A 10,821-nucleotide genomic window follows, 5' to 3' on the forward strand; every position below is an offset into this window, starting at 1 on the left:
AGAATCAGACCCAGCGCCTGCCCTCAGGGAGGTCTCTCAGGGTGTAGGAGGAAAGTGAAGACAGAATACATTGCAGGTGAAGTTCAATGCCCTTCACTTTGTGCCAGGCCCCGTGCTCACAAGCTCACTTTGTGCCAGGCCCCGTGCTCACAAGCCTCTACTTGGAGCTGAGCTGTCATGGTCCCGGTGGAGCCCATGTTCTCCGGGAGAGAAGGGCACGTAAGTGATTACTACTGAAAACAATGAATGCTGGCACCGTGGGAGCACAGAACCGGGAGGGCTGGGAGAATACTAGCAGCAGCATTTGAAGTGGGCCTTGAAGGATGTGCGGGAGCTCAGCAAGTGGAGAGAATGTGGATAGACCAAGCCAGAGCATCTGGAGAGTAGCAGAGGGTTGTGTAGTTGACCCAGAGCAAATGTGTTAGCGGAGGGAGGCCTGAAGGCAAAGTTTAGGGCCCCACACCAGGGCACCTGGACCTGCCCACTTCCTTGCCACCCACACTCTTCCCCTGGCTCCACTATTGTCTTTCCACCACAAGAGGAGGGCAGGAAGTAAGGGTGGTTGTGTTTGGCCTTCTTTCTGCACGTCGGAAATGCAGCCTGCGGGTCTGGGCAGTTAAGGAGGGCCCTGAGTGGGGTGGTCCAGGAGCATGGAGGGCGCCCTCTGGTGGTCATCTGTGTGCTTTCCCCTTCCCCTCAGCACTGGGGGTCCAGCTTGACCTCCCAAGGGGGATGGCTGGAGACACAAGACATTCACCTCTTAAAGCCATCAAACCGGAGACCATCAGACTAGAGGAGACTCAGAAGGGATTTTAGTCTATTCCTCACCCCATGATTCAATGTCCTTGTCCATATCCTGCCAGGCAGCATGCTGTCTCTTGTCAGTAAGGCATCCAAGTCACATATAAAACGAGGGTCTAACCCTTGTGCCACTTGACAAGTGTCAATTAATCAGTGTCATGAGCAGCAGTTGAAGAAAGGGCTGTATGGGACTATACGGGCAGAAGAAGTGTTTAAAGGGGTTGTGATTTCTGGCCACTAATAGTAAAAGTGCCAACACAGGGAGGAAGCTTCCACTTGTATTGTGTGGCATCAAAACATAGAACCAGAAGCGACGGGCAGAAGCTCTCAGTGTGTAAGAAAGCCCTCATGGTGGCAGCTGGCAGGAGTGGTCACTGCGGGGTAGAGGCCAGGAAGCTTAACATAGTGTAGTCTCATACCTTGAACCGCAGGGCACAGTTGGGCAACCTGATACGGTGGAAAGAGTGCTCAGTTTGGCAAATTCAGATTCGAGTGAGGTCCTCCCAGCTGCAGACTGAGAGACCTTCCCACTGTGCCAAGCCGCTGATGACCTGGAAACAGAGTGCCAGGACTTGGGTGGAAAACTCTCTCTTATTAATGGTTTTAACTCTTCCTCCTGCCTTCTTGTTGAACCCCTTACATCAAGTCCAACAACTTCATCACCCTAAGGTTCAAAGTATCAAACTGCCTTAAACTGAAAGAAAAAAAACCCCAACAGTTCCTATTTTGGACTATAGTCTAGTGTTTTCCCATGGAGACTTATAACCATTGTCCGTTCCATGACACAGTGAAATGATCTGCTCAGGGCCTTGGTCCACGTGCTCTGTGGCTCAGGTCGCTTTCTGGGGAGCTCACCTAGCTGGAAATGCAAACAGGAGGCAGCCGTTGGAGTGGGAGCCTCCCTTTGATCATCGAACTCCCTCTGAGCGGTCCCTTCGTGTGCACACACTCCACGGGAGACGAGCAGCAGTTGTGCATCTGCACTGGGGGGTAGGACACCCCAGGAAAAAGCGCAATGGTGCCTCATGACACCATCTGTCAGCACTCGTGGATTTGGTCAAATGGTTACTGAGTGTCTCCTCTGTGCCGGTCACCAAGCACAATGGTGAACAGGACCAGTGGTTGTCTTCAAGTGACTCACAGACCATTGGGAATAAAGACAAGTGAGTAGATTGCTACAGTCAGGATAACTGTGACTGTGATCACAATAAAGAGTCAAAAGAGACTCCAGGACACTGAGAATTGAGGATGCGATGGAGGTGGCATTCGCATCAGCTGGAGAAGATGGATTATTCACTGCATGGTACTGTCCAGTCTCTAAAAAGCGACCTGATTCCAATCTCCTTTCTCACAGGAAAATACATTCCAGGGATGGCAAAGATTTAACTTTAAAACATGACATTATAGAAGTACCAGAAGAAAACATGGATAATTTTCTTTTTAAAATTATCATGGGTGGGGAAAGACTTTCTCTAAGCTTTCTGTAAAACCAAAAACCATAGAAGAAAGCTACAAAAAATTTGATTATATTTTTAAAAGCTTTCTGAGGGATAAGAGAAAGCAGACACATGGGTGAAAGATAGATGCCTAAAAGGGGAAAAATATTCAGTCCATAAATGGGAACGGGTCAATGTTTCTCATTTGAAAACATTTCTCACAAGCAAATAAGAAATAAAATGAACATCCCAATAGAAAAACGGGCAAAAGGTATAAACAGGCAATTCACAGGAGAAATGCAAATAGTTGGCAAACATATAAAAATTTATGACACCTTATCATTCATAAAAGAAATGTACCTAAAGACAGTTTATTACAAGGAGAATTTAAACTCAGACAGCCTTTCTGGAGGGCAGTTGGGCTATATGCCTTGTGTTGCTTTGCGGGGGCTGCTGTAACAAAGTACCAGAAATGGCTTGGTTTAAAACAAAAGAAATTTGTCTCACAGTTCTGGAGGCTAGAAGTTCAAAATCAAGGTGCCAGTAGGACGCTTTGCCTCTTCCCAGCTTTTGGTGATGACCAGCATCCTTGGCACTCCTTCCCTGCAGCTGCATCAGTCCAGTCTCTGCCTTTGTCATCATGTGGAAAGACACCAGCCGGTTGGATTAGAACCCACCCTAATGACTTCATCCACCCTTAATCAGCTGCAAAGATCCTATTTCCGAGTAAGGTCACGTTCACAGGTACGAGGGGTTAGGACTGCAACATGTCCTTTTGGGGGACACAATTTAACCCATAATAGCATCCAAATGTAAAATGAGCCTCCCTTTGACTCGGTCACCCCATGTTTAGAAATTTACCCTAAAGAGATGCCTAGACAGATAGCAAAGAGGCTCGGGGTAGTATTGTTCATATTAGTGAAAAACTAGAAGCACCTTAGCAGTCAATTGCATACTAGTTAAATATATTATCCCGTACAACACCATAAAAGCAACAGAGATGGAGATGTAATTCTATATTTTTTTGCCGTAGAAAAGCGATCACAACCTATCATTGAGTGAATGAAGCCGATTACAAAGCGGCGTGTATAACGATTTTGTAAACACGTTGACTTAAATCTGTGTCAAGAAAGATGAACTTCAGTGTGTTAACAGCGGTTACCTCTGAGTTGGTGGGATTTTTAGGGATTTAAATTGTCTTCTTTCTATTGTCTGACGATGTTTGGGTACATTTGTAAATCAAAAACGAGAACTCATCTTTAAAGAGCTCTGAGGGCTATGGGCGGCCAAAGCAGCCGGTGGAACTGGGAGTCGTCACCAAGCCCACGTGGATGCTCTTTGCAGCCCCAACAACCACCAAACACGTGTTGCAACTCCTCTCTCCCGTCCCTGCCCTGAGGTCACTGCGGTGAGATCTTGCTGGCCCAGAGGTAAGGTCAGTGTGTCGATATCGGGGATGGGTGGGCAGGAGGCAGCCACCTTTTGTGTATGAAAGGGGTCCCTGCCCACTTCTCCTGATTCCTGGAGGTGAAGGTCCCCATGAGAGGGTGCGGGGAGCGTTAACAGTCCTTTCCTTACCCACGCACTTTCACAGAAAGGCCCTGCATCCCCAGAACCCATGAACGTGTTACCTTACATGGACGAAGGGACCTTGCAGATGTGGTTAAGATAAGGACTCTGAGATGGGAGATTATCCTGGATGATCCAGAGGGGCCCAGGTAATCACAAGGGTCCTCCCAAGGGGGAGGCAGGAGGGTCAGAGTCAGTAGTAGGAGATGCGACCATGGAAGCGAGAGGTGGGACTGATGGAAGGAGAGCCATGAGCCAGGGGCTGCAGGTGGCCTCTAGGAGGTGAAAAAGCTGAGGACACAGATGCTCCCCTGGGCCAGGGATGTGGAGACAGAAGTGATTTCAGCTCCCGCCCCTGAACCTTTTCTCCTCCTTTTCATTCCCAAACGCTAGCTCACTAGGCCTGCCACCGTTCAACTCTGATTGGGGGTCAAGTTGGTCGCTCTCCACTTGTTATTTACCTGTCGACAAGATCTAGAAGTTGTCTGTGGCCTGTCAACTCAGCCCAGCGCCGTGTCACTCCTCTGGGCAACCTCCCCTAGATATCCTTTGCAGTGGTTTTAAAACAAGTCCACACATTGTTTGACATTCCTCCCATTGAGAAGGGGGATCTCTGTCTCCTCTACTTGAGACTGGGTGACCTTGGTGACTCATTAATCACCCACGGAATGCAGTGAAAGTGAAGCTGCGTAACTGAGGAAGCCAGGTCCCAAAAGGTTGCAGTTTCTGCCCGGTCACTTGGGATGGAAGGTGGGGTGAGGAGGAGGCAAGCCGCCACATAAGAAGTCCAGCAGCTCTGAGTCCCCGCCATGCTGGAGAGGCCATGTGGGACACTCGGTTGGCAGCCCCGCTGAGCTCCCAGGTATCAGCCGGTGTGAGTGGCCAGCCACGCGAGTGAGCCATCATGGACGTCCAGCCCAGTCTGGCCTTCAGATGACATCTGAGCAACTGCCTGAGAGATGTGGAGGGAGAGCGGCCCAGCTAAGCCCTTCCTCAATTCCCCTCTTCTTTTGTGAATAGCAATCCTTTCCTTTGAGAAAGTTCCCCTCTGCCCCCACCCCCCATATCAACCATGTGTTTCCAGTAAGAGCTGCTATGCTCGTACTTACTGAGGGCCCCTCACCCCCACCTCCACGCTGCTATGATTGGTCCAGGGATAAGCACCTGGCCTACAGTGTCTTAGATTAAGATGCCCCAGAAGCAGACCCTGAGGAAGAATTTGAGGACAAGCAGTTTATTTGGTAGCTAGCCCCAGGTGGCACCAGCAGGGGCCTGGGACAGTGATATGGGGAAGGGACGGAAGTCAACACAGGGAGCACCAACAAGCAGGTTTCCACTGTGAGCACCTGGGACTCAGTCCTGCCGGGGACCTCAGGGGGGTTGTAGAGAGCACTCTTGTATTTTTCATTTTTGTGAGGAAGATTGGCCCTGAGCTAACATCCGTTGTCAATCTTCCTCTTTTTCCCTGAGGAGGATTGTCGCTGAGCTAACATCTGTGCCCACCTTCCTCTATTTTATGTGGGATGCTGCCACAGCATGGCTTGATGAGTGGTGCTAGGTCCGTGCCTGGATCCGAGCCTGTGAACCTCGAGCCCCACAACTGAGCACGCGTGCTTAACCACTTCACCACTGCACCAGCCCCTGGAGAGCACTCTTTAGACTTCTCCCACCCATGGGGCAAGGGAGCTCAGGTCTTTGTCCACCAACTCCGGTCAGCCATTGATTGATAGCCCACTGCCTGGACTTTCACCTCCACGGTTGACTTCCTAGCATTTCCAGCTGGCCTGAGGCAGAGCTCACCATAGTGGCCAGAGAAAGGCCAGGCCAAGAGCCACAGGGCTGGCAGCAGGAAGCTTGTTGTGCGTGCAGAGGAGCAGTGAGTGAGGAGCCCAGGGGTGTAGGTGGGGCACCAACAGCATCTGCCACACAAGGCAAGCCATTAATAATCCTTCCCTGGGGCTTTGCAAACCGGACAGAGAGAGAGGCAAACTTTCTCCTCTGGAACGTGAGGTTCAGGAGTTGCAGGTGGACGCAGTTCCAGCCATGAGGAAAAAGTGGGTCTGTAAAGGAGAGAGGAATAGCAACCACAGAGGGAGAAGCAGAATCGAGGCTGTCACACATCTATCCATCCATTCATTCATGGCGTCGGCATTTGAGTCCCTGGCTCAGTGGACCCCAAAGCCCAGCTGCCTTCCTTCTCTTCCCCGGGTTTGGTCCTTCAGCTCTTCAAAGATCTGATTACATGGATCCCCCACACATTCCCCGGCCCTCGGGTCACACGTCAGCACACAAAGGCGAGTGGTTGACTTAGTTTCAAGGATGTGGACATAGAGATGTACCCAAGGGGCACAGAAAGTATATAACGACTAGAAAGACCTTTGTCACATCATCCCAAAGAGCCTGCCAGTGTACGAAAGGTGAACGAAGCACAAAGGAAGCCCAGAAGGAGCCAGAGACACCCCTCCCCGGGCAGGATGGAGGGAGGAATATGAGGTACTGATGATGGTTAACAATCTAACAAGCACATCTGAATACATGCAATTTAGGATTACTGTCTGGATGGGGATGTCCAGGCATGTCCCCAGGAGCCTCACTAACCCTCTGTGGTGAGATGAATAATGACCCCCAAAGACACCTCAGTCCCCAGACGGAACCTGTGAATATGTTACTTTCTACCGTAAAAGGGACTCTGCAGATGTGATTAAATTAAGGGTTTTGAGATTGAGAGATTTTCCTGGACTATCCAGGTGAGCCCAATGCCATCGGAGGGTTCTTCCAAGAGGTAGGCAGAAGGTCAGAGTCAGAAGTAGGTGATGTGACCACCAGAGCAAGAGGTTGGAGTGATAGAAGAAGGGGCCACAGAGGCAGGGCTGGTTCCTTCTGGAGACTCAGGAGAGAATCTGTGTCCTCACCTTTTTTAGCTCCTAGAGGCTGCCAGCATCTCCAGGATCCTCCCAATACCGTCTTCTTGTTTACGTCTCCGGGATGGTTTCTGTCATTTGCTACCAAAACAATCCTTTCAGAATGACAGCAAGGGTCACATTGACAGACTGTCTCCCCCTCACACTTTCAGCTCCTTCTTTTTATCTCCTCCCTTCTGTTCCATAGAGCCTTTGAGACGGTGGGTCACTGTTTGTCGTTTGGTTGATAACCAGGGGGGTGGGGCGGGAGGAGGAAGGGTTATTTTTAAAAATCACACACACACAAAGTTAGTCTCTGAGAAGCTGTGAAATCTTGTCCAATTTCAGCTTTCCTCACAGGAATCCACCCAGAACAGTATTCAAATTCGCAACTCTCTCTCTCTTTTTTTATTTTGGTAAAATGTAAACAACATAAAATTTACCATTTTAACCTTTTTTTTTTTTTTTTGAGGAAGATTAGCCCTGAGCTAACACCTGCTGCCAATCCTCCTCTTTTTGCTGAGGAAGCCTGGCCCTGAGCTCACATCCGTGCCCATCTTCCTCCACGTTATATGTGGGACGCCTATCACAGCATGGCTTGTCAAGCTGTGCCATGTCCACACCCGGGATCCGAACCGGCGAACCTCGGGCCACCAAAGTGGAATGTGTGAACTTAACCGCTGCACCACGGGCCGGCCCCTTAACCATTTTTTAAGTGCACAGTTTGGTGGCATTGAGTATATTTACTCTGTTGCGTGACCATCGCCACCATTCATCTCCAGAACTTTTTCGTCTTCCCAAACAGAGACTCTGTCCCCATTAAACACGAACTCCCCAGCCTCCCTTCCCCCAGCCCCTGGTAGCAACTTTTTCTTGAAAAACGCTAAAGCATTTTCAAAAGCCAGCCATTTGACCTCCTGGCAGGTGCAAGAATGGCCAGGCTCCTGAGCTATGTTTGAACTGTTTCTGGGCAAAACAACACAGAAAACTTCAAAGCAAGCCTCCTGCCACCCATCCAGAAAAATCTCAACTTTGCCTTCGTGACATGTTCTCCAACAACCTGTGCTGCAACCTGTGGGGACCAGGACACCGAGGTGAGGTCTCCTCCGGAGGCTAGAGGGCAACTAAAGGGGAACCAGGTCACCCGGTTGCTCCCCCCCCTAAACCAGGACCCCTTCAGCTCTTGATGCTGAAAAAGTAGGCTTTTCTGGGGCAGGGGCCTGCCTAGTTTTAGCGTTAAAAGCTAATTTTGAATGAAACATAAAATCATGAATCTTGTGCAGATATAAAAACGAACACCTGTTAGAGATTTTATTCTAGTCCTTAATGAGGGAGTCAGGCAGATGTTATAATAGGTTTAGAAGAAAATCCAAGGGCCAGACACATTTATAGATCAGGAATATTGAAGTGAATGTGCAGATGGAAGCAAAACTGGTTTATCCACAAAGCAGGTGGGGGAGGGAGGAAAGCCAGTTCAACCTCTCTAAGATGGGACAGAATTCTCATATCTATAGGCCAGAATTATTATCACTATTATTATTATTTTTTTTCTTTACAGAGAAGTGGGATCAGAAAACCCAGAGGGATGTCCCCTAGAGTTTAGACAATGCATGGTTTTCCACTGAAACACAGATTTCTCACATGAAAGATGGCAGGGTTGAAGCTAAGGGATTAGAAGGAGCAAATCCTTGGAGCTTCTGAGAAAGGGAGGCATCAGGAGCAGTTTGCAGACCGAGAACAAGGGCCCTCACATTTCTAGAGGATAGCAGAGCTTCCCTTGTTAAATTGTGATCCATTGTCTGGATCCCTGCTGAATTTTGTGGTTAAAATTCTGATGTGAAAGACCGGAGGGCTTGCTTCAGGGACAGCCAGGAAGGTGAAGCCACCCAGCAAGGCCGGACCCCAGAGCCTTCGTGGGCAGGAGGCCCACAAGTGTTGGCGAGGGAGGTAGAGCTGCAGGGGAGCGGCATGTGGCGCCACTCAGGCGGCCTGACCAAGGCTGGACCGCTCAGATCAGGTGCTGCCTTGAATGTTCTGCACACCAGGCAGGCCCTGAGGGCCGGGCCTGAATGGAGGGATGTGCATTCCAGAACTGCAGCCAGAAAGGACAAGGTTACCCCAAAAGAGCCCCAGGGATTCCCTGAAGGAGGAATTTGGGGGCTCTGTGAGGGAATTCCTGCTTATGGGAGCAAGACACGCTGGAGCCCCTGTGAACACAGCATGCGGAGCTCTGCCGGTGATCTCCACCCTGTCACCTCCAAAGCTGAGTGGAGGGAGGAAGCACTTCAGTACCCGCTGAACTGAAGAGATTCTCCAAAAAAGTTATAGCGTGACTGGAGGCGCAAAACCCTGCCTCTACCTCCATCCAGCCTCCTGATAAATTGCGGAAAGTCTGGAAACATTCTCACTTCTACCACCAGATGGCGCCATCGACACATTCCCCCCGCCCCCACAACCGCCGCACGCCCCCGGCTAATTGTTAAACCAGACAAGAAGCCCTCACATCTATAAAGGAGCCTGGTAGATCCCAAACGACCCTCTGGCTCAGGGCATGCACAGAAACCATGGGAATTCCAAGTGTGTGAGGGGAGGAGCAGAGGAAAGCAGATACTGCCTGGAGAGCTGAGAACCCAGACAGTGAAAGGCCATCCAGATCAGAAATCTCTATTTCTCCAACCCTCTTCACTACACACTGCTCTTGTTCTTTTTATTGTCTCACTTCCCTTTGTACAAAGATTGAAGTTCCAACTATTGAAAATTCAGTGGTTGGGGCTGGCCCTGTGGGGCAGCTTAGTGGTTAAGTTCATATGCTCAGCTTCCACCACCCAGGGTTCATGGGTTCTGATCCTGGTCTGGACTTATGAGCCACTCATCAAGCCATGCTGTGGCAGGCGTCCCACATATGAAACAGAGGAAGATGGGCACAGATCGTAGCTCAGGGCCAGTCTTCCTCAGCAAAAAGAGGAGAATTGGTGACAGATGTTAGCTCAGGGCTAGTCTTCCTCAAAAAAAAAAAAAAAAAAGAGCCAGACAACCTGACTGAAAAATGGAGAAAGGAATTGAACAGACATTTCTCCAAAGAAGATATACAAATGGCCAAGAAGCACATGAAAACATGCTCAACATCATTAATCATTCAGGGAAATGCAAATCAAAACCATGAGATACTACCTTACACCCATTAGGATGGCTATTCTTTTTTTTTTTTTTTTGAGGAAGATTAGCCCTGAGCTAGCATCTGCTGCCAATCCTCCTCTTTTTGTTGAGGAAGACTGGCCCTGAGCTAACATCTGTGCCCTACTTTATATGTGGGACGCCTACCACAGCATGGCTTGCCAAGCAGTGCCATGTCCACACCCGGGATCTGAACCAGCTAACCCTGGGCCTCTAAACAGGAACGTGTGAACTTAACCCCTGTGCCACTGGGCCAGCTCCAGGATAGCTATTCTTTAAAAAAAAAAAAGGGGTCAGAAAATAACAAGTGTTGGCAGGGATTTGGAGAAATTGTAATCCTTGTGTACTGATGGTGGATATGTATAATGGTGCAGCTGGTATGAAAAACAGGTGGCGCCTCAAAATATTGAAAATAAAATTACCATATGATCTAGCAATTACACTTCTGAGTATATACTCCAAAGAATTAAAAGCAAGATCTCAAAGAGATTTTTATACACTCATGTTCATAGCAGCATATTCACAATAGCCAAAAAGTGGAAACAACCCAAAAGTCTTATCGGTGGATGAGTAGATAAATGTGGTATTTACATACAATGGAATATTATTCAGCCTTAAAAAGAAAGGAAACTCTGACACGTGCTACAGCACGAATGAACCTTGAGGACATTCTGCTAAGTGAAATAACCCAGTCAGAAAAGGACAGATATTTTATGATTCCACTTATATGATGAACCTGGAGCAGTTAAATTCATCAAGACAGGAAGTAAAACGGTGGTTGCCAAGGGCTGAGGGGAAGGGAGAAAATTCATCAGTAAAATTGGAATCATACTTCATGCATCAAAATTAATTCCAAGCAGATTTTAAAGTTTAAATGTAAAAAAAAAAATTCTTTAAGTGGGAAAGCCTTTCTAAATATGTTTTAAAGTCAGAAACTATAA

Source organism: Equus asinus, chromosome 13 (assembly GCF_041296235.1).
Source record: "Equus asinus isolate D_3611 breed Donkey chromosome 13, EquAss-T2T_v2, whole genome shotgun sequence".
In the NCBI taxonomy this organism is placed as follows: Eukaryota; Metazoa; Chordata; class Mammalia; order Perissodactyla; family Equidae; genus Equus; species Equus asinus.